The sequence below is a fragment of the Thamnophis elegans genome, chromosome Z (assembly GCF_009769535.1).
Source record: "Thamnophis elegans isolate rThaEle1 chromosome Z, rThaEle1.pri, whole genome shotgun sequence".
Classification (NCBI taxonomy): domain Eukaryota; kingdom Metazoa; phylum Chordata; class Lepidosauria; order Squamata; family Colubridae; genus Thamnophis; species Thamnophis elegans.
This window is the reverse complement of record NC_045558.1, coordinates 70,717,429-70,742,053: the sequence shown is the minus strand read 5'-3', so window position 1 is coordinate 70,742,053 and position 24,625 is coordinate 70,717,429. Positions and strand designations below refer to the sequence as shown.

General features: G+C 45.0%; 1 protein-coding gene across 1 annotated transcript in view; it reads left to right on the top strand.

Moving 5' to 3' along the window:
- AMPH (amphiphysin) overlaps positions 1-24,625 on the top strand; it is a 214,538-nt gene that overhangs the window by 64,739 nt on the left and 125,174 nt on the right. The window lies entirely within an intron of this gene.

Genomic DNA, 24,625 nt, shown 5'->3' with positions numbered 1-24,625 from the left:
TCCAGGTGGTTTACAGAAAGTAAATTTTAAAAAAGAATTAAAAAAACAGAGGAAACAAATTAAAACCACATCATGCACCCAATCTGGTTGGGGTTGGACTTCAGTCATGAGGTCAACAGCCCCAGTCCTGCCGGAATAGCCAGGTTTTGATAGCCTTTCGGAAGGTCATGAGAGTGGGTAGGGTCCGGATCTCTGAGAGTAGTTCATTCCATAGGGTCGGAGCGGCTACAGAGAAGGCCCTCCCCCGGGGGGCCACCAGCCAACATTGTCTAGCTGACGGCACCTGGAGAAGGCCCACCCTGTGCGATCTTATGGGCCATTGGGAGGTATGCGGCAGTAGGCGGTCCCGCAGGTATCCAGGTCCTAGGCCATGTAGGGCTTTAAAGGTAATAACCAGCACCTTGAATCGCTTTGAGAGACCGATAGGAAGCCAGTGCAGCTGTGTAACGTGGGTGTATCTTGGTACACCCAGTATCGCTCGCGCGGCTGCATTCTGGACTAGTTGTAGTCTCCGAACACTTTTCAGGGGCAGCCCCATATAGAGCGCATTACAGAAGACAAGTCTTGAGGTGACGAGGGCGTGAGTGACCGTTTGAAGTGCCTCCCGATCCAAATAGGGTCTCAACTGGTGCACCAGGCGAACCTGGGCAAAGGCCCCCCTGGTCACGGCTGACAAGTGATGTTCTAATGTCAGCTGCGGATCCAGGAGGACCCCCAAGTTGCGGACCCTCTCTGATGGGTGTAAATTTTCACTCCCCAGGATTAGGGATGGACTATCTGGGCTGTCCTTGGGGGGCAGCATCCACAGCCACTCGGTCTTGTCAGGATTGAGTGCAAGTTTGTTCACTCCCATCCAGATCCTGACAGCTTCCAGGCACTGGCACATCACGTCCACCGCTACGCTGAGCTGGCACAGGGCGGAAAGATACAATTGTGTATTATCCGCATATTGGTGGTATTTAATCCCGTGCCGACGAATGATCTCACCCAGTGGCTTCATGTAGATATTAAATAGGAGGGGGGACAAGACCAAGCCCTGCGGCACACCATATTTAAGGGGCCTAGGGGTCAACCTTTGCCCTCCAACCAACACCGACTGTGACCTGTCGGAGAGGTAAGAGGAGAACCACTATAAAACAGTGCCTCCCACTCCCACCTCTTCCAGCCATTGCAGAAGGATACCATGGTTGATGGTATCGAAAGCTGCTGAGAGATCAAGGAGCACCAGGATAGAGGAATGTCCTCTATCCCTGGCCTGCCAGAGATCATTGGTCAGTGCGACCAAAGCGGTTTCGGTGCAGTATGCAGGCCTGAAACCAGACTGAAAGGAATCTAGGTAATCTGCTTCATCCAAGGTCCGTTGGAGTTGAAGGGCCACCACCTTCTCAACAACCTTAGCCAAAAAGGGGAGGTTGGAGACCGGACGATAGTTCTTAAGAATAGCTGGGTCCAGAGAAGGCTTCTTGAGGAGGGGTCTCACCACCGCTTCCTTCAAAGGTTGTGGGAACCTTTATCTTTGATACCCAAAGAAGATCAAGATACTACTCAACCCAAAAATTATAGACCTATTTCATTACTGAATGTAGATTATAAAATTTTTACTAAAATATTAGCAAATAGGTTAATGTTGGTTATTCAACAATTGATACATACGGACCAAACAGGTTTTATACAAGGGAGACAGATGAAAAGTAATGTCAGATTAATTATTAATGCATTAGAATATTTGGGAAAGAACAACCAGATCCCTGCTGTGTTTATATTTTTGGATGCTGAGAAGGCCTTTGATCGAGTTAACTGGCAATTTCTGCTGAAGATATTGCAAAAAATGCAGATAGGAGATAATTTTTTACAGTCAATTAAAGCAATATACCAACAGCAAACAGCACAAATCATAGTCAATGGAAGTTTAACAGACTCTTTTCAAATTGGAAAAGGTACAAGACAGGGCTGTCCTTTGTCCCCATTATTGTTTATTATAACTTTGGAAGTATTGTTGAATAAAATACGGGGCTTGGATGGTTTAAAAGGGATCAAGATTAGGCAGCAAGAATATAGAGTCCGCGCTTTTGCGGATGATTTGGTCATAATATTGGAACAACCGCAGGAATCCAGTATGGTTTTAATGAATACGATTAATCAATATGGTCAAGTGTCTGGCTTTAAAATAAATTTAGGAAAAACCAAAATATTAGCTATAAATATGAATATTAAACAAAAGGAAGAATTAGGAGTGATGCTAGGATGCGAGGTAGTTAAAAAAGTCAACTATCTTGGAGTTAACATTTTAACTTCAAATGGGAAATTATATAAGCATAATTATGAACCACTTTGGCATAGCATACAGACAGAGATGAAAAAATGGGAGAAATTGCACTTATCTTTGCTGGGTAGGATAGCGGCAGTGAAAATGAACATTTTACCAAAATTTTTATTTCTTTTCCAAATGTTACCTATACTTAAAAAAGATGCGAACCTTTTAGAATGGCAGAAGGGTATCAACAAATTTGTGTGGGCAGGAAAGAAGCCGAGGGTAAAGATGAAAATAATGCAAGATGTACGTGAGAGAGGAGGATTGAAACTACCTAATTTAAAACTATATTATGATGCAGTGGCATTATCTGTAATTAGTGATTGGACTCATTTAACCAATGATAGAATATTGAATATTGAGGGACACGATCTGGTATTTGGCTGGCATGCTTACCTGTTATTCAACAAAAAATTGGATAAGAATTTTAAAAGTCATATTTTAAGAAATGCTTTATTGCGGGTTTGGAAGAAATACCAATATAAATTAAATGACAAGATACCCATGTGGGCAATTCCTAGACACACAATTGAAAATATGAATACAGCACAAAAACAGGACAGAATTACTTACAGACAGCTTCTTACCTTGGAAAGGGGGGTATTACAATTAAAATCTTTAGAGGTATTAAAAGAGGAGAAGGTAGTTCAAACATGGTTCCAGTATGGGCAATTACAGGCTAGGTGGAAAATAGATCAAAAAATTGGTTTTATCCAAGTTGAGGATAATCTGTTTAAACAAATAAGAGATCAAAGCTTAATGCATATAAAGAGGATATATAATGTATTAATACAGATGGATTCGGAAACAGAATTAGTTAAAGGTTGTATGATAAAATGGGCTCAAAATATTGAGGAACCAATAATGTTGGATACATGGGAAAGAATCTGGGTAAGAAATGTGAAATTTACACAAGCTCAAAATCTGAGAGAAAATTTTTACAAGATGTTCTATAGATGGCATTTAGATCCTAAAAAGTTGGCTTCTATGTATCCGAATGTACAGCCTAAATGTTGGAGGTGTGGTTCTCTCGATGCTACATATTATCATATATGGTGGACCTGCCAAAAGGTTAAGGCATTCTGGATAAAAATATGGTGGGTCATGCAAAATATTTTTAAAAGAAGGATAAAGTTTATTCCTCAGTTATTTTTACTAGGTATATGTACAGACTTTACAGTGGTAGAGACTAATTTGATTCTGCACCTAATAACTGCAGCAAGACTGTTGCTGGCGCAATATTGGAAGAAGGAAGACTTGCCTACAATCCAAGATTGTACATTGGACATTGAAAGTGACAAACTTACCCGAGATGGCTAAAATATCTGCATATCTTAAAGATCATTCAAATGAGAGATATAAACGAGACTGGAAAAAATGGATTGACTATATACAAAATAAATACGGGACCAAGAAATTCCAGTTAGCCTATGCTTAAGATCAGAAATGATTTAAACTGTTAAAAGTTAGTTCAGTAAGAAGAAGCTAAGGTCAATGTAGAATGTCATTAATTTCTTTATTTCTTTTTTCTCAATAGATTTTAGACTGTGTTAGTTAAAAATCCATACCGTGTACGGGTTCTGGGAAGTCGGGGGGGGGAGGGAGGAGGAGGGGTGGGGGGTGGAGGGAGGCAGGGGCACACAAAAAAATTGTACTTCAATGTCTTAATGATTGACAAATGATGAAATATTTGTGTGTTTTTTTTTAAAGAAATAAAATAAATATTTGACAAAGGTTGTGGGAAAGATTCCTCCTGCAAAGACGCATTCATAATCATCTGGAGCCCGCCTCGTGTTACCTCCCTGCTGGTCGACACCAGCCAGGAGGGACACGGGTCCAGTAAACAGGTAGAGGCACTCATCGCTCCCATGGCCTTGTCCACTTCCTCAGGGATGAAAAGCTGGAACTCATTCCAGGAAATCTGATCCTCCCTCAGCATCTCTGCTGGTACTGTCCAAATGGAGTCAAGGTCTGCCCAAATCTGAGTGATTTTGTCCGACAGAAACTGAGCAAACTCCTCAGCCCTTCCCTGTAAGGGTTCCCCCGCGTCCTCACCCTTCAAGAGGGAGCGGGTTATCCTAAACAGGGCGGCCGGGTGAGAGTCTGCGGACGCAATAAGAGCGGAAAAGTGTGCACATTTTGCTGCCAGTATCGCCACTAAATAAGTCCTAATGAAGGCTCTTAATAGTGTTCGGTTGGATTCGGAGTTGCTAGCCCTCCAGCATCGCTCTAAGTGTCTCTTTTGGTGTTTCATCTCCCGGAGTTCCTCAGTAAACCAAGGTGCCCTCCTGGATCTACTCCTGCGGAGAGGCTGCAAAGGCGCAATCTGATCCAGCGCCTCCATCGCCGCTGTATTCCAGGCGGCGACCAAGGACTCTGTCGGGTTCTGGGCAAGGGAGTCAGGTATCTCTCCAAGCTCCTTATGAAATCCCAGCGGGTCCATCAGGCACCTGGTGTGGAACCATTTAATTGGTTCCACCTCCCTGCAATGGGGGAGTAGCTTCCTAAAGTCAAGCCTCAGCACGAAGTGATGTGACCATGACAAGGGCGAGATCTCTATTCCCCTTAATTCAAGATCACATCTCCACTGCCCTGAGAGAAATACGAGGTCGAGTGTGTGTCCCGCTCTATGAGTTGGATCCTGAATTACCTGGGTCAAGTCCATGGTTGTCATGGAAGCCATGAACTCCTGAGCCCCATCAGAGCATTCGCCTAGAGATGGCAGGTTGAAGTCCCCCAGTACTATCAGTCTGGGGAACTCAACCGCCAACCCGGCTACTGTCTCTAGGAGCGCAGGAAGGGCTGTTGTGGCGCAGCTGGAAGGTAGGTACATCAAAAACAAGACCACTTGAACCCCTAGGTCCAACTTCAAGAGCAGAGACTCACACCCTACAGTCTCTGGAGCAGGGATCCTGCGAGGAACTAATGACCTTCGGATGATAACTGCCACTCCCCCACCCATTTCTGGTGTCGTGGTTGGTGGAGCACCTGGAACCCTTCTGGGCACATTTCTGAGAGGGGGACTCCTCCCTCATGGCCCAGCCAGGTTTCAGTAATACATGCCAGGTCTGCCCCCTCGTCTAATATTAAGACGAGGGGAGCTTTATGAATCACAGACTTGGCATTTAGCAGCAGCAACCTGAGACCAGGGCCCTGACTTCTCTTGTCACCAGGTCCTTGAGTTGAGCTTGCACGGCCGGAACAAGGGATCGCTGTGACGTAGCGAGCCCTCCTTCCCCAGTAATGGCTAGCCCTGCAGCTCCCGTCATACCTGCCCCTCCCAGTCGTATCTGAGATGCTCCAACCCGCCCCCATCCCTGTAGACCCTTCCCCCTCTCCCATGGCTTCCATTCTTCCCAGCAGGCCGCACATACCATTCATTCTAGGACGAGAGGCAGGTCTGGGCCCCCATCCACTTCTGCTTCTGCACTCAGTGGAGTGGGCTTCAGGCCGCGCTCTCAGTCCTCTCATGTATACCACACAAGCACTCTGTTGCAGCAGATTTGAGGTTTGTAATCTACTTACGAAAGACAAGGAGTCAAGACCACAAAGGTTCCGAGAGAAGTCGGGTTTATTGGACGCATCCAGAGTTCAGTGGGACTGACATCAAGACTGAACTGCCAGGGCTATCCCCTGGCAGAGATTTTATACTTTTTAATTAAACATTACAAATCAGGAGGCGTTACAATAGGTGGATACATTTTGGGGTCAAGACCCCTGCTGAGATCAGTAAAATACATTTTTTGGAAAATTACAAGTGCAAGGTTCTCAGAAAGTTCCGAGTTACAATAGGGAAGTGAATCTGGTTATTCATGAAGCAGACAGGATATATTGCTAAAATATTGCTAAAATATCGCTGATATAAAGCACGCAAGATGCTGTCATGATTATTTTTGGTTGTTCCTCACACCCATCATATTTCCTGTTCTACTCTTGTGCAAAGCTTGCGTTATGTTCCCTTAATATTTGTAATAGGAGAAAAAAAGGAAGTTTCAGGCCAGTAACCCAAAAGCTTTGATTTTGGTATTAAGCATATTAAAGGTTATAATATTTAGTCTGTTAGAATCACCTAACCTGGTCAACCAAGGGTGGGTTTACCTGTGCACCCCCTCCTGCATCATTCCCCCCTTTTGAAACTGCACCCAATCTGAAGATTACTGTGTAGTTTCATATACATCAGGTTCTCTATTGACCATGAGCCCAACATATTCGTTCTCTTCCTCTGAGTGTCCCACCAGGGCTAGGACTTTTGCAGTGGCCCGTTTCTCCACCAAGAGGGACAAAGAATTGGTGATGGTACGAACAAAGATTGGCATGATGCAGGGGATGATTACACATCCTGCTGCAATCAGGCCAATCAAAGCAATGAAGGTCTGCAATCCAGGCAATTTTGGGAACCAGGAGTTAAAAGTTGAGGTGAGATCAAATCCTTTCCATTCCTGCCCTGGGAAATGAGTGAGTTGCCTCATTTCTGTGGTGAGCTGCTTAATGACATTTCCAGTCTCATCAATTTGAAGGCAACAATTAGACAAGTTGAACTTCCCACAGACCCCTCCTTCCCTTGCGACGAGGTAATCAAGGGCCAATCGATTTTGGTACACTACAGTACGAAGTTTGTCAGTGGCAGTGGAGAGGATATTCAAAGATTTATCAATCCTCTCTCCAGCCAAGTCCAATACTGCCTGCAAGTGCATGATCCGGTTGATCATGTAGATTAGGGTGCGGTAACCCCATGACCCATCCTCAGCCCAAGTGGCCCTCCCATAGGTGCATACAATTCTCTCTGAGCTCCACATGTCGGATTTCTCATATTCAGCCCGTTCCTTACAAGGAAAGTTAGAGAAGGCTGTGTCCTCCTCCCTCTTCTGACGGTGGGGCCCACTAAGTCGTATACTGGAACCCCTAGCACCTGTCGTGATTGGATGGGCAACAGAAAGAATGAAGGTTTTATCCATCCAAGAACACAGGAGCCTGCCCACTCCTCAGGGAGAATTTCATAGGCCAGTGTGCCACAAATCCAATACATGTTCTCTGGGGCTTCCCACGGGCCATATGGGGTCTGTGGCTCTTTCAGGTATTGTAGGAGTGTGAGATCAAATTTGGGGGGTTGCAGGAGATTGGATGGTGATGACCACTTGAAATAGGTTTCATCCCATTCCCCTAGACAAATTAGGTGGCCCACAGGATATGATCCATTATGAGAGAAGCAATTTCAGCCTACCAAATTTGTAGTGAGGGTCCATACAATACCTGTATGCTGAGTCAGTTGGGTGAGGTTGCCCTCAAGGGTCATGTTGTTATACACCTCTGGGTCTGCCTCCAGTGCTTCCCATGGCCATTTCCCCCCCATATTTGTTCCTCCACAAACAAAGCAATTTTTGACAGTTAAGGCTTTGGCCACTTCCTCAGCCATTTCTACAAACAAGTTTACAGCCTTAGGATTAAGGGGGAGTGGTTCTTCTAACTTTCGGAGGTTATCATACACAGACCATCCCAAGGACTTCACCTCCCCTTCCTTTAAAGTTTCCACCCATATTGTGATGTACGCCAGGGGGTCAGACCCATCTCCATCAATACCTATCCCATAACTTTCTTCTGCTGGGTAGTTGTGGGACACTTCAAAAGCTACTGAGTTTGAATTTGGGAGTCTGTGAAAATTGGAGATATATGGACATCCCAAATGGGGAGAGGTTGGATAACCTCCTCCCGTATGTTGACAGACACAATCCCACCCTCTGCATTGATTTCCTTGGTCCATTCGATCTGCACAAGGAGGATACAGATCCCGACTAGGATTCTGGCACCCTAGACAGTAGGCATGGGATTGGGGACAGAGATACTTATGATTGTTATGATAAGTTTGTCTCCATCCCTGACTTCCACAACCCCTGTAAGCCACCCTATCCATGGCAGCACATACACCAAACGTTACGGTGATGGGCTGCTGACCCTGTTTCAAAGAGGTAACTGTGGTGAGGTGGTAAAGCTGAGATTCCTTGGGATTGTCAAGCAGGGCCAGGCCGGCCCACACAGTGACTTTGAGACGAACTGGAGTGGTTGGCTGATAACAGACAAGCTGGTTTTTCTGAATGCAGTAATTATACATGGTACCATTGGATACACACGTTCTTTTTTGAGGTGTGCAATCCACTGGGGCCTGAGTATGGTAGATCATTGTGACAATTGTGCGAGACCCTACCTTAGCCTTGGTAAAGCATGGGCCACACTCATCCATCCCTGGTGTTGCAGAGAGATAACACACCATCCCCTCCGATCCCTGGCATTGGCTATAGATGCGGGGTTGCTGTCTTCCAAAGGTACAATTTGGGAGATTAAAGTTTTGGCAAGATTTGGGTTTTCCCATTTTGAATTTCAGGGTGTTTCTTTGTGGTCCCAGCAGGCATTCAGTGCATTCCACTGGGGAGGGGGTAATGCCCACTCATGTGGCCCTTGGTGCCCTTGGGGTGCCCTTTTCCTTCCCATCTGAGCCATCCTTCCCACCTTCTGGAAGGGTGGGTGTGGGACAGAGGTTCCTACCTGGTTGCAAGAGTGGCTCTAGAACCACCGTTCCCTTTCCCTGTGTATTCAGGGTGACTATAGCCGTCCTGCTGAGGATCCTACCAATTGTCCCAGCCCGGCATTGATATGATTCCAAGTAGTTGGGATGAGTTATCCAGACCTCCAGGCAACTGGCTTTAGCACTATGGTTACGTATTATGCCTAGGTGTCGGTACTCACTCAGGTCTTGAGGTTTCATGCTTGACAGATTCTCATCTTCTGACCACAATTGCAGCAACCACCATTTTCCTACATCACCAATGAGTTGACAAGTTATTCTCACCATGATTGGAAGCTAATCATAGGTTATGTCATATTCCATTTTCAGACTGAAATCAAGGGGTGCCCGCTTCCCCTGAACCGTTGTCCTTTCTGGAAAGGGGTCTGAGAAGGGTCTCTGAATGGGCTTTTTGCGATGGCACATAATGGTTGAATTATAGTATTTATTTGGTGCCCAAGATATGACATTAGGGTCCATTCGACACTGCCAGTAGTTCTCTGTCTCCTCCGAACAGGGGGATAATCCTTCCTCTGGATGGCAATTTAATATCCAGCGTTCATTATACATAAAATGCAATCCCTGTTCACCCTGATAGAAGCAATCTTTGCAAAGGGGAAAAGGCCCTGAACCCATTTCCTCTAGCATTGGCTCAGAAGTTACCTGTGGAGGGGAGTCATTTGTAGAGGTGAGGGGCCTCGCTTCTGGTTGTCACGGGATACCCTCATTCCCCCCTTTAGGAAAGGATGGAGAGGGGATTGGGTCATTGTAAATAGTGGGAACCTCCCACACCATCATTGGGGCGGTCCTGTCCAGGACTGCTTTATAGAGATAAAGAGAGTTAAGGATAATAGAAATGAATAGGAGAAAAATCACAATTAGAATAGCTGGCATCAGGACGTTCCTAATGCACGCAGTTTGGCGCAGGCGCTGGTTGGGTTCCATGGTTGTTTCTTGGCATTGGGCAGGGGCGGAGCTTCCACGGTAGATGCAATACATTGCCTGTGCGATGGATGTCATCATCCGGAGCGACACCTGCAGAGGGCGCTGGTTCTTCACCACCTGTTCATAGAGCGATAGCGTCTGGTGTATTCGCAGAAGAGGTGGCGTCCCTCCAGTGCTTCCGGAACGTGAGGTGTAGAGACTGGGCAGGGTCTCTGGAGGCCGTCCAGCATGTCTTTGCAGCCAATTTGAGACAAGTCCAGTGAATCCAAGTCTTAATTTCAGCTACCTTAAGAGCAAGGGGAGAACAAATAACAACAGTATACGGCCCACGCCATTTGGGTCCCAATGGTACTTTCTTCCAGTCCTTCACCCAGACTTCTTGTCCTGGGTGGAAGTTGTGAACTGGAGTTACAATTACATGAGGACGACAAGACAAAACATATTTTTGCAATTGATGGACTATGGCATTCAGGGCTTGCAACTGCTTGAGCTTCACTGTGTCTGCAACCTGTGGGGTGGGCAACACCTGTGGGCCAAGCAAATTAGGAACCCTTCCATACAACAACTCAAATGGTGAGATACCCAACTCCTTGGTGGGAGCGCACCTTACTGCCAGGAACGCCATGCTGAGGGCATCTGGCCATTTGAGATGGGTTTCCTGACAAATTTTGGCCAATTTATCCTTTATGGTGCGATTAGCCCTTTCAACTTTTCCCACCAATTTTGCATGATAAGCACAGTGCAAATTCCAAGTGATCCCCAACATTTGAGCAATTTCCTGAGTGGCCTTGTGGATGAACTCAGGCCCATTATCTGAGGAAATGCATGAGGGCAACCCATAGCGTGGAATGATTAAGTTTAACAGTGTTCAGGTTACCTCAAAAGCTTTTTTTGTTCTAGTAGGAACACATTCAGGCCACCCAGTGTATGTGCAAACAACAACTAACATGGCAGTGTATGATCCCACTTTTGGCATGTCTGTAAAATCAATCATTAAGGAATCAAAAGGATAAGCCCCCCTAGGTTGGTGTCCAGGGGGAAGACCTGGGTCCTGACGCGGGTTATTAGCAGCACATATCTGACATCGAGAGCAAACAGCAGCTGCTAGACTAGACAAGTTGTTGATATAAACCTCCCAAGCCAAGGTTTTTTCCAAAGCTGTTTTCCCTAAATGCAAATGCCTATGCAGGGAAGAGACAGCATCCCATGCCAACTGCTGGGGAACAAACACCCTCTTGTCCGGCAGAACCCACCACCCATCTAGTAGTTCCGCCCCTATTGCTTCAGCTTGTTGGATTTCTGAGTGACTATATGATGGGGGTTTTTCCTCCTGGGCTGGGGTCCACAGAGTGAGGCAGGTGGCCTGTAGAGAAGGTTGATCCAAAGCTGCTGCTCTGGCAACCTGATCAGCTTTGTTGTTTCCTCTTTCAGCTGTTGAAATCCCTTTTTGATGACCCCGTACATGCATAATGGCGATTTGTTTGGGGGCCCATACACTGTCCAACAGATGCATAATTTGGGGGCCATATTTGATGTCTTTTCCTCCTGCTGTGATGAAGCCCCTTTCCCTATATAAAGCCCCATGGACTTGGACAGTGAGGAAAGCATATTTGGAGTCTGTGTAAATGTTGACACGTAGACCCTGTGCCAATTCCAGAGCCCTGGTGAGTGCATGTAGCTCTGCCAGTTGGGCACTAGTTCCTGGAGGTAGGGGCATGGCTTCCCACACATCATCAAGGGTGACTACAGCATAAGCTGCTTTTCGCATGCCCTCATGTAGAAAGCTGGTTCCATCTGTAAAAAGAGTTGCATCTGGGTTGGAGAGGGGTTCATCCTTCAAATCTGGGCGACTGGCATAGGTCTCTTCAATGGTTTGTAAGCAATCATGGGTGATTTCGGAGTCTGGTTCAGGCAATAGGTTTGCTGGATTCAAAGCATATGACTGGACAAGCTTGATGAGGGGGTTATGTGTAATAAGCCCCTGGTACTTCAACATTCATGGATTGGTAAGCCACAAGTGACCTTTCTGGTCGAGGACAGCTCTGAGAGCATGGGGGGGGGGTGTAGATGTTTAATTGCTGTCCAAAGGTGAGCTTATTACCTTCCTGGGTAAGTAGAGCAGTTCCTGCTACAGCCTTAAGACAGGAGGGCCACCCTCTCGCCACCTGATCCAAATGTTTGGACAAATATGCAACAGGGCGACACCAGGTTCCCAACTTTTGGGTCCGCACCCCACAGCCATATTCTGTTTAGTGTCCACAAACAAATGAAAAGGCTTATCAAGATTAGGGAGTCCCAGACTTGGGGCTTGAGTCAAAGCATGTTTCAATTTTAAAAAGCTGTTCTGTTCCTCCTTCTCCCACCTCAAGGGTTCCTTTTCATTCCCTTTTGTAGCTTCATAGAGTGGCTTTGCTAACAATGCAAAGTTGGAAATCCAAATGCGACAAAACCCAGCTGCTCCCAAAAAGCCCCTTAATTCCTTCCTATTTCGTGGGGCTGGCAATTGGCAAATGGCTTCCTTTCTCTCATGGCCCAAAGTTCTTTGTCCTTGTTGGATGTCGTAGCCCAAATATCTAACTTCCAATTGGACTAATTGTGCCTTTTTCCTGGATGCTTTGTAGCCTTTCTCCTGTAGAAGGAGCAGTAGGGCTGCCGTATTTGCATGACAGTCTTTCTCCGTCTGGCCTGTAACTAATAAATCATCGACGTATTGCAAAACAACATCGGGGGGGGGGGGCAGTTCTAAATCCATAGCTAATGCAGCTCCAAATAGGGTGGGAGAATTCCTGAACCCCTGAGGGAGGTGTGTCCAAGCATACTGCTGTTTTCTGCCTGTCACTGAACTCTCCCACTCAAAGGCAAACAAATGCTGACTTTTCTGATGAATGGGGATTGCAAAGAAAGCATCCTTTAAATCAATGACTGAAAATCATTTGGCTTCTGATGGAATAAGTCCAAGCAGCACATAAGGATTGGGCATAGTGGGATGAATTGTGACTGTGGCTTGGTTAACAACATGAAGGTCTTGAGCCATGTGATAGTGTCCCTCTCCCTTGGGTATAGGCAGAATGGGAGTGTTCCATTGGGATTCTATTGGCACCAGAATTTTATAAGTCAGATAGAGCTGGATGACTTCCTGAATGGTTTGTACAATTGTACAAACCATGTGCTCTGGGATACGCCCTCTGACGGATGCGTACAGGAAGTCTCATTGGCAGTTCCTCAACAATGATATGGGCATGGTGAGTAGCAAACCCAGGGGGATTATCTTTAGCCCACAAACCAGGAACCTCGAACTTTCTCCATTTTTCTCCAGGGCTTCCCTGACCACCATGATCCTCCAAGCCTCTTCGGTGGGCATTTCTAACTTCACCTGGCCATACTTCAACCCCATGGATCCCTTTTCATCAAAGAATATCTGTGCTCTCAGTTTACAAAGCAAGTCTCTACCCATGAGTGGAAGGGGACAGCTTGGGAGATAAACAAATTGGTGAATAAGCGTCTTCCCTCCTGTTTTGCAAAGCAGGGGTTCTAAAAGAAGTTGATTTTGTGGGGTTCCTGTTGCCCCTTGGATGTTGATAGATTGAGAAGAGATGGGGCCCAAGGGTTGGGTCAATACAGAGCGAGTTGCACCAGTGTCCACAAGGAAGGGGATATTTTTGCTTCCAACATTAATGCAGACCATAGGTTCTGGGAGGCTGGGTGAACCCATTCCTCAACTTCTGCTAGTCCGATAAGGGGGAGTGCTGGTTGAAAACCCCTTTGTTCCTCTTCGACGCATGCCATTAAAGGGTTTCCTGTATGATTCAAGTCAATCCCATTACTCAACTTCTGCTAGTCCGATAAGGAGAGTGCTGGTTGAAAACCCCTTTGTTCCTCTTCGACGCATGCCATTAAAGGGTTTCCTGTATGATTCACGTCTCTTAGGGAGATTGGAACGGCTGGGCAGGGGCGGGAGATCCCTGGACATCCTAGGGTGGTCATTGTCCCTCTTCTCAAGGGGTGGAGCCCAGTCCCGTAATGAAAACAAATTGCACATTGATTTCGTCCCAATGGTGGGGCTCTGTCCCCCTCCCTAGTTCCTCTTTTTCCCCCTGGCATGGTCATGATTGCCGCGGCTAGTAATTCTGCTTTTTTCTGCATTTTTTTATTCTTCTTCTTTTCCTCTAATAAATCTCTATTGACAAAGGTCTTCCTCGCCACTTCCATAAGCTCACTGAGGGGTTTTCCCAGTGCCCCTTCCAGTTTTTGCAACTTGTGTCTTATGTCAGGGGCTGACAGAAATAAAAGCCATAGCTAGCATCCAAGCATTCTCAGGAAGGGTAGGGTCAATTGGAGTATACATCTGATAAGCCTCTATTAATCGAGCATAAAAAGGTTCGGGGCTTTCAGTAGCTCCTTGAGTGATTAGGCTTGGTTTTGACATATTGGTGGCTGGTTTCCCTCCCAGGCAGACAGCTCTTACAACTAACTGTTGATAATTGAGTAGCAGAGTCAGCTGTGAGAGTCATAGGGGCTCCATTTCGGGTCCCTTGAAGGGAAACTTTGCACAATAAAGTCAGCCAGAGAGGTGCGGGCAGGGACATCAGGTTTTAGAATGTTAGACACTGCAATTCTGATCTTCTCCCTTTCTTCAGCATTAAACAGGATAGCCATTAGCTGTTGAAGATCTAGCCAAGTAGGGTGATGGGTTCCACAATAGTTTTAACTAGATCAGCCACCTCATTTGGCTTAGCACTATAAGGCCCATAGTGAAGCTTCCAATTAAGCAGGTCAGAGGTGGTAAAAGGGACATGTTGGAACAGCGAACCTGTGGAGACTTGGGATGGACCACTGGGATCCACTAAAAATTGATCGATTCTCCGCAGTGGTGCTGTTAAAATAGGAGCCTCTGTTTTTGCTCTGGTTCTGGCTGCCACTGGCTGGTCCTCACTTGGTTCTGGCTCTCCACCCACAGCCCCCAGTAACTGCTCCATATCCTCTTCTTTCTTCTCCCAAAATTCTGGCCCCTGTGTGTCTGGTGAGCTCAGAGGGTCCACATCCCCTCTTCCTCCGAACGAACTGTATTGTGATATCTTAGAGATTACAGCGTCCAGCCCTCGCTCTATCCCTTCTAGAGGTATTTGGCTTGTTGATGCCCTAGAGTCTCCTGAGCTACTAGGTGTGGTTCCCCTTGAGTATGGTTGTGGTGAGGGTCGTGGTGTTCCTGTCATTATTACTCCTGGTGGAGTCATGTAAGGCGGTGGTTGGGGCAATTCTTCTGGGGCACTAGCTAGGACTGGTGGTTTCTGCTTGGGACTTTTGGGGAGTGTAATCCGAACAGCCATAAGCACACACTGATGGTCTTGGCATTTCTTTAACCATGCTGGAGGTCTCCTCAACAAATTATACCACACGTCAATATATGGGGCCTGATCTGGATGTCCTAAATCAGGATCAAACACTAACTAATGGACATTTAAAGCTATGTTGGGATTAAAAGTACCTTTGTCAGGCCATCCAAAACCAAAAGTGGGCCATTCAGATTCACAAAATTTCCTAAGCTCATGCCTGCTCCACGTAATGCCATAAACCTGAGTCATATACCCTTCTTTAAAATGGTTTAACATACATTGTAAGGGGGTCAAGGGAACACTGCTGCCCCCACCCATGGTCCTCCCAGGGCACCAGACAACAAAGATTTAGCAATCACCTCACACAGGCTCTGACCCAGGGTACCGGGTAAACACGGCTACCGTAGGGAAATGCAGTAGCCCCCCCCCCCCAATCACACACACATATACACTAGACAATCCACCCCCCAAAACTTCCACCTAGCGAGGGAGATCAGGCCTCACCTCTGGCTCAACAAGGAGTCCGGGCCTAAATAGGGTTCCCCACAGTACTTCCCTCTTGTACTTGGCTTCCCTCCTGTGATGCTGGCCAGCCTTTCAGACACCTGGTCTCTGGTCCTTCTCTGGTGGTTCTTGGGATCGCCAACCGCTGCTGCCGGAGCCCTCTGTCGCTGGGAAGTCCCTTGGATCAAGGGTCCGTTGGCGCCAGGGAGGTTCCCCCTGACCAGATGAGCCCTGACACCGGGGTGGGTCGTCCCTAGAGGGTTTGCAAAAACCCCTTGACTCCTGGCTGGCTTGCCAAAAATGTTGCAGCAGATTTGAGGTTTGCAATCTACTTACGAAAGACAAGGAGTCAAGACCACAAAGGTTCCGAGAAAAGACAGGTTTATTGGACGCGTCCAGAGTTCAGTGTGATTGACACCAAGACTGAACTGCCGGGGCTATCCACTGGCAGAGATTTTATACTTTTTATTTAAACATTACAAATCAGGAGGCGTTACAATAGGCGGATACATTTTGGGGTCAAGACCCCTGCTGAGATCAGTAAAATACATTTTTGGGAAAATTACAAGTGCAAGGTTCTCAGAAAGTTCCGAGTTACAATAGGGAAGTGAATCTGGTTACTCATGAAGCAGACAGGATATATTGCTAAAATATTGCTAAAATATCGCTGATTGAATGCTAAAATACTGCTGACATAAAGCACGCAAGATGCTGTCATGATTATTTTTGGTTGTTCCTCACACCCATCATACTTCCTGTTCCACTCTTGTGCAAAGCTTGCATTATGTTCCCTTAATATTTGTAATAGGAGAAAAAAAGGAAGTTTCAGGCCAGTAACCCAAAAGCTTTGATTTTGGTATTAAGCGTATTAAAGGTTGTAATATTTAGTCTGTTAGAATCACCTAACCTGGTCAACCAAGGGTGGGTTTACCTGTGCATCACTCATACATACCCCACTGTTATCATTAAAACATACAAAATACAATAATACAATAATATAAAATTGGTTAATTTAAAAGTGGGTTCATTCATCTTCATTCATACAACACACACTCCACCACAGGATTAATGCAGATCTTAGTTCTGCCCAAGCGGTTCGCGCAAGTTCGTAAAGCTAGAAACTAATAATGGTGCAGGAGGGAGAGTTCCTCGTTCTCTCTTCCCTCCTGCAACTCCGGAAAGGTGCAAAAAAGGGTCCAGAAGGTCCAGAGTCTGGGGTGGCTGAAGCGACTAAAAAGAGGGCGGTGGGCGCTAGTTGGAGGGGGCGCTAAATCCCCACCCGCTTCTTCACCGTTTTCTGTCGTCTCCTTTCGTCGAGGGCATGTAACAAGAAACAAGCCGCAGATGCTGCCAACACTCCAAGAGGTCTTCATAATCGCTGCAGCGGTGGTAATTGTTCGAAGGATAAAAAGGAGGAAAAAAGGTGAAAAAGGCTCCAGCCGGGACCAGAAATGGCGGCCACTGAGGGAGGTATTCACCCAATCCCCAGGGGAACCGCCTACCCGGACTAGCAGCACTGAAAGTAAGATGGTCCAAAGAATGGTGCTGTCTGAGGCAGGACTCCCGGGGCAGCAGCAGATGACGGCGGCCACAGCAAGAGGGGCCAGGCGCAAAGACCCAGGAGCCGAGATCAAAGCAGGCAAAGTGTCGGGCAATGAGGAGCTCCGCAGCGGCGACGGCAGGGCAGAAGAAGGCCACACCGAGAAAGAAGGAGGGGGGGTGCCTAGGAGAGCTGCGGCGGTGGCAGAGAAAACCAGCCGCCCAGTCCCGACACACATTGTTGTAGAACTCACCACCCCCTCCAAAGAACAAAGCACAGACCGCCGCACTGGCACAGCCCGGCACAAGTCCAATGGCTCCCCATGGCAGCGGGGCCGAGATCATCGCCGTCCATGTAACACTGTCACCGAGCAGTGCAGGAGCCACCGAGGGCAGCAACATCGTCCGGGAGCCACCCGAAAGCGGCGACCCCCAGGTAGTTGCCTCCCTGGATCGTCTCAAAGTTGGTCTCTTGCAGGAACCCTTTTTTCACAATGTCCGAGGTCTTAGTCCCATAAGCTTTGTTCGTTTTGTTTTCACAAGCCTAAGCGATGAAGCTTGGCAGCCATTTCCCATCCTTGAGCATGCTCTGTGGGCAGGCCAGGTTAGTGCAAGGCAGCTTTGCCAGATTTAGTCTGTTTCACCCTCGTTGTTTAGGTAATTCTGAAGTGGTTGATGGTTCTGTGAGTGCCTGTCCTTTATAATTTTCCACAATGCCTTGATGGTTTTTATTCCAGTGACTGTCTTTCCTGTCCTTAGGCTTAGGAAAGAAACTGGTTTCATTTGCAGTCTTTTGGGGGGGGGGAATTCTTATTTTTTGGTGTTTTTCTGGCACTGTCATAGTTTGTGTGTGGGTGTGTAATGTCCCGCAGTTATCTATGCATTAATAATGATCTAGTAATATTTCCTTATACATTTTAGGGACCTTTCCTTACATAATTGGTGTTTTCTTTCATACGTTTGGATTTCTAATTTCTGTTTCCGTTAGTTGGCAATTGCTAAAACCAATCACATGTGAAAAAGTATTCAAAGCCTTCTTGATTTTACTTGTCAATTTATTTATTCCTGCACATTGTAATATTTATTCATTTTCATATCTCTGTCTTTCCACTGTTGTGCAAACACAATTCCAGCAGCTGCTAACATGTGTAAAATTAAATATATATTGTACTCCCTTTCAAATAGCCAAGAAAGTATTTCTGGTATTTTGTGTAAGCGGGTGTTGCTGTTTCTTGGTGTTCTGTCCCCTCAGTTTCTTTTTGTGGATTCTCAGCAAAAGTCATGTGCATCTGAACTCTTATGGTGCCTTGCTTCCAATTAATTTTGGGGTTCCATTTTTTCAGCCATGCAAGATCCAAAACTAGTGGACATTCCATGCCAGGCACTACTATAAATGTAAGTATTTCCTCATGGCTTCTGATGCTTATCTGTAGAGGCTCAGTGGCAAATGAATCTGGCACCCCCCTGCTATTGACCCAACTAGTTGGCAAAAAGCTATGGGGCTTTTCAGCTTCCTTACATTAATCCTCAACTTTCTTACCAGGGTTGGGCTGATCAAACAGCGGGTGCACCCTGAGTCCACTAAAGCAGATATTTTTATCCCCCTCTCCCAGATGGAGATAAACAGTCTTAGGGGGAGGATAAGTGGTTTAATTATTTTGCTTACCAGTGGTTCATCTTCTCGATCGCTTCCGGATAAGTATGGTTCCTCCTGCTGAGAAGCCAGGGTTACCTTCTCAAAGATGGGAGGGGGTGGAGATTATACAATCTCCCTGCTCCTCATGGCCATCTCCTTCCCATGCTGGCCAGGTTTGGTAGGTTCTCCCCCCCCCCCCAAAATGGGTGCTCTGGTTTCCTAGCCGTTGCTTGAGAATGGCATTCTGCAAGCTTTCCACACTTGAAATAGGCAGAGGGTTTTGGAGAAGATGCTGTTTGTGGATTGAAAGTCTCTTGCTTCCATTGGGTTGGGGATTTCTTCCACATTTGCCATGCTTGGTACTGGTTCCTGGCCATGTCAATCTCTGCCTCTTCCGCAGAGATCGACATGACAGTGAGATACCACTCGTGTAGGTGGTTTGGTGCACCTTGGGCCACATAGGCATTGTAGAGGTCATCACACAGCCCATCCTTGAACCAGATTACCAAGATATCTTCTGGCCAGTTCACAAGACACCCCAGGTCTCAGAATTCTTTGGTATACTCTGCCACTGGGTGGCGTCCCTGCTTCACAACTTTAATGCAGTTGTTTGCTTTGCGGTCTGTGAGGGGTCCTCAAAACGTTGTTGCAGGGCCATCATGAAACAGTTGAAGTCCCACAGTTCTGGCATCATGTAGGGACACCATCTATCTGGCGGAGGCTCCTTCCAGGGCTAGGGTAACCATTCGCACTCAGGATCCTTGGGTTTGAAAATCACACCCATATTCTTGCATGTAGGTGAGCACGTGTGCCACAAAGAATCCCAATTTTTTCGGGTTTCCATCAAACTTCACCCCAAGGGAAGGAGTTTTTCTTTCTAATTGCAGGTTTCAGGGTTGGTTTGGAATGGCCCCCAATCCATGCATCAACTGGGGGGAGAGTTTGCTGGGTTCCTTGCTGTCACTGCTATGCCATCTGCTTGATCAGCAGGTCCCAGAGGCGGGTTAGCCCCCCTTTGCATCATCCCCGGCTGCCGCCCTTCCAACACCTCTTGGTTGTCGTTCTGGCTCCCCTTGGATGTTGGGAATTTCCAAAATCTCCATCACCAATTGGGTTACATGTCTCTTCAGATTATCCTCTCTCAGTGAGGCTTCATTTAGTTCCTCCCGGTCAGAGGGGGCTTCTATTCCCCAATTTCAAATTTCCATCCTGGTTTTTGGTTACCATTGGTGAGAGTGACTCCTCTGGCCCTCCGATCTCAGCCATCTCTTGTCCCGATACTGATTGACCAGCGGGGCTTTTTGGGGCCCTCCAGGTTCACCTCATCCTCTCCAACAGGGTACATGGAGCAGGCCTCCAGGTAGGTCTCCCTCCAGCATTTAGCTTCCCCTTGTTCACTGTTGTGCTCGGACATGATTTGCAGGGTCCCCTCAGTAGAGCAAATGTTGCTTCTCTGGGTTGACCATTTTGCAGAGATGTTGCTTTATGTAAGGGCTCCTCTCCTAACTTAAGAAAGTGAAGACTCTTGAAACAGAGTATTTCAAAAGAAACCTTTTATTAATAAGAATGGAAGCCATTAAAGTCAAAGCAACATTTAAATCCCCTTAGGCAATGCAAGTAGAATTAAAGCAGTAGAGCCCCCTCCCTATTGTTAGAATGCAGATTCTAGCCAATACACAAGTGTGAAGCTGTTTCCTTTATCAACTGTCCTGAGAGCCGGAAGACTCCCATAGCTATCTCCAGTAAAGTGCAATGTCCCAGATGGCCATCATAAACGTTCCCCCAAAAGGTGATGGGATCTCAGGCATTTCGGCGCCAGGAAACCAGTGGTAAAATATCAGTTGTCACAGGCACTGCTAATAAATTGACTCCAAGGCCCCTCTCCCAATTGAATGACAGGGTTCTGACACTAGGATTCCAAGATTCCTCTCACAGTTATAATATTGAGCAAGGTACCAAATATACTGTACCTGTGCATTTTGTTTTTCTTGTCTAAATGTAGAATCTTACTTTTTTCATCATTGAATTTCATTTCGTTAGAGTGTGTCCAATGTTCAAGCCTGTCAAGATCCATCTGTATCTTAAGCCTATTCTGGAGTATTGCCTATTCCTGCCAGCTTGGTGTCATCTGCAAATTTGATGAGTTCCACATCTATTCCCTTGTCTAAGAAGATGTTGAAGAGTACTAGGCCTAAAACAGAGCTTTGGGTACTCCACTGCATACTTCCTTCCATGTACATGCACTTCCATTGAGGACTACATGTTGAGTGCGGTTGGTCAGCCAGTTACGAATCCATCTGGTGGTGATGCTGTCTAACCCACATTTTTCTACTTTATCTAGTATAGGTTATGGCCCACCTTATCAAATGCCTTACTGAAGTCCAAGTAAATTATATCAACAGCATTCTTCTGGTCCACTAATTTTGTCACTTTGTCAAAGAATGCAATAAGATTAGTCTGACATGATCTGTTTTTGACAAACCCATGTTGGCTTTTGATTATTACTTTGTTTGCTTCGCTGATTCGTTCCTTGATTATCTTTTCCAGAATCTTCCCAGGTATTGAGGTCAGGTTGATAGGTCTGTAGTTTCCTGGATCTATCCCTCCCTGCTTTTGAAGATGGGAAATATATCTTCAGAGGATTTTCCAGTCCTCTGGTAATTCCCCTGTGCTCCAGGATCTTTGAAAGATATAGCAACCAAAATTATTGCTAAATGAATGGTTGTAAGCTGAGGACAACCTGCATTTTCTATTATCTGCATTTTTAGAATCATCTGCATTCAAACAAAACACTTTAGTTCAATTTGTATTCAAATTGAACTAAATTTGTGTTCAATTTGAGTGAGTGTGAAATAGATGACTTTGTTCTGTATCTCCGTTATAATAGAGATAATGTGTATATATACATTATGTCAAGCATCCTTCTAAGATAGTTCTGAAAATTATTACTATTGTCATTATTATGATTTACTGCACAATCAGCAAGATGTCCAGATTGGATTTGGCATTTTTGTCTACTATCAATCCTTCCCAAGGATCTGGGGTAGGCTGATTTTCGTGTTTGATGATGTTAGGGATATTGTCAAAGAATGTAAGCTGTACCGAATAAAGCTGTCTTTTACAATTGACCAATGGTGAATTTGCTAATGCCAATTATTATTATAAGCCATCACATAGCCAGATGTTCAGATTGGATTTGACATTTTTGCCCCCCCTTCTCCTTTTTCTTTTCCCCCCTTTCTTCTCTTCCTTCTTTCCTTCCTCATTCCTCCCTCCTTCTCCTTCTCTTGTTCCTCCTTCTCCTCCTCCCTCCCACCTCCTCCCCTTCCCCTATCATCAGCATCAGCATCATTGAATATTTACATTCACTTGGACAAAGTGCTTTTTCTCAGTTTTTGTCTAATTCAGGAATGGGCAATTAACTTTCCTAAGAAGCCACATGAGGAACTGGAACTGCTGTGGAGGACAAACCAATAGCTCCTGGCTGCCCTTCACCTACTTGCCCACACTTCGATCAAAGCAATAGTGGGTGGCCAAGCCTGGCTCCCCTCACACAGTGATTGCTGACACCACCTCAGACTGTACCTGTACAAACACTGCCCAGGTGCAGAAAAATACCTTTTCTCTTCACCCTCCTGCAGCTATCTGCCAACTGAAGGAATGCAAATGGATGTGCAAAGCTGGAGCAAACTCAGCTTATTCTCCCACCTTTTGCAGCAAACTTATTTACATTTGATTTCTAATTTCCAACTGATCCCACAAAGCTGTAATGTTCATGATTGGAATACATTACAAATTGGAATTTGGTAAAAACGAAAACAGACCCCATTCTTGTATTTAATCTAGCAGATGAAAGAACTGACAAACACTTTAATTTAATGGCTTTCTTTTCTTCTTTAAAAAGAGGTCATGGAGCATGTCTGTATTTCACAGCCTGTACTAATTGTATTGATTTCAATTTTTCTTTTTAATCAACCAAACATAATTGATTTATGAGTGTTTGTAAAAAAGGAGACTCTCTGATTAGGCTCTTCTAATGTTCCCAGAATCTCTTGCATGGTTCAGGCCAACTGAAGCACTTCAGTGGAAATATATGCTCAGACAATGTGTAAGAAATATTAATTGTGATCTTTCTAACAGCTTCCTCTATTGTCCACCTTTCAAGGCATCAATGTAAATATTATGTTAAGGGATGCAAACTGCAGTTGTCTGAAAGCTTCACTCCAGTCATACTTAAATGTAGCACTAAAGAGAAATCCTGCTTGAAACTCTTGGATTAAAATTTGTTAATTTTTTTGTAGATTTTATTTATTAGCCATTCAGTATATGTTATATTTTTTAAGACCCAAAGGAATAGATCCAATCAAAAAAGTATCAGAGTTTGAAGTTAAAATTGTTTTTGTTATTATGGGATCAGTTTTCAAACACCAGCACGAAAAAAATGTGATTAAATTATGACTGAGATTCAACTTAATTTGCTGTTGATTACAAATACGTTGTAGTTTTTTGTTATTATATTTTAAACTAAGAGATGGTCTTTGCCAAAAGTTTCAAATTTGCCGTAACAACTCTGCTTTTACTGACCTAAAAAGCAAATTGTCATTTTTGGTCTATACTGATGAGAGTACTCAAAATATTTGCTCCTAACATATTCAGAATCATACTACAGTAACTCATACTTTGACGTTTATTTTTTCCTTTTTAAATATTTCTGGGCTTATTTTAAGTAGATCTTGATTAACCAAGCCTTTCAATTGGCTGGGAGAGAGAAAATGGTACAGGTAGTCCTTGACCTACAGCAGTTTAATGATCATTTGAAGTTACAACTGTAAACAGTAATGTATGACCATTTTTCACACTTATGACCATTGCAGCATCCCCATGGTCATGTGATTTACATTTTGATGCTAGACAATTGGTTCATATTCATGATGGTTGCAGTGTCCTGAGGTCATGTGATCACCTTTTGTGACATTTTGACAAGCAAAGTCAATGGGGAAACTAGATTTACTTAACAACCATGTTACTAACTTAACAACTGCAATGAATCAGTTAACAAATGTGGCAAGAAAAGTCATAAAATGCAAAATTCAACAAATTTCTCATTTAGCAACATAAATTTGGGGCTCAAGCTGAGGATTGCCTATATTGGATTAGACAAACGTATGGTGAAAAATTACCTCTCAGAACTAAGTTGAATACAGGTTTGTCTTTACATGTTTCCAATTTCCATCCCCAATGGAGGACTAGAATCTGCTAGTCCAGCATTGTTTAACCACTATACCCACATTAGATCCCCACTACAATATAATACAATGCAGCACATGTTTAAACAATGGACCTCTGTAGATCATTTTGAGTCTTCTGGGCATGTAAATTGCTTTACAGTTCCAAGGAGCAGAGCCAGAAACTTTGGAAAATGACTTGTCCCAGAGGTGCCCAGAAAGGCAAAATTCCATTTCTTGGATGAGAAGCAAAATATTTTCAAGGAAAAAAACCAAGGAAGTCCACTTGCCTTTTGAAAAGCATTTTTGGGATAACCATGACATGGATAATTGAGAATCTCCATAGACATCAAATGACTTGCATTGAAGCCAAGTATATTGTAGAAAATTGTTTTGCATTACACTTTAGAAACTAGCTACATAATGGAATCACTTGGTAAATATGTGGGGATTTTAGCTGATTTATAGAGGCCTTTTCATTGTTTTAGTTTTTAAGAGATTAAATGTAACTGAATTGATATACTATATTAATACAGCTGTGTATTGCATATAGTGTATATATAATAATCACATGTG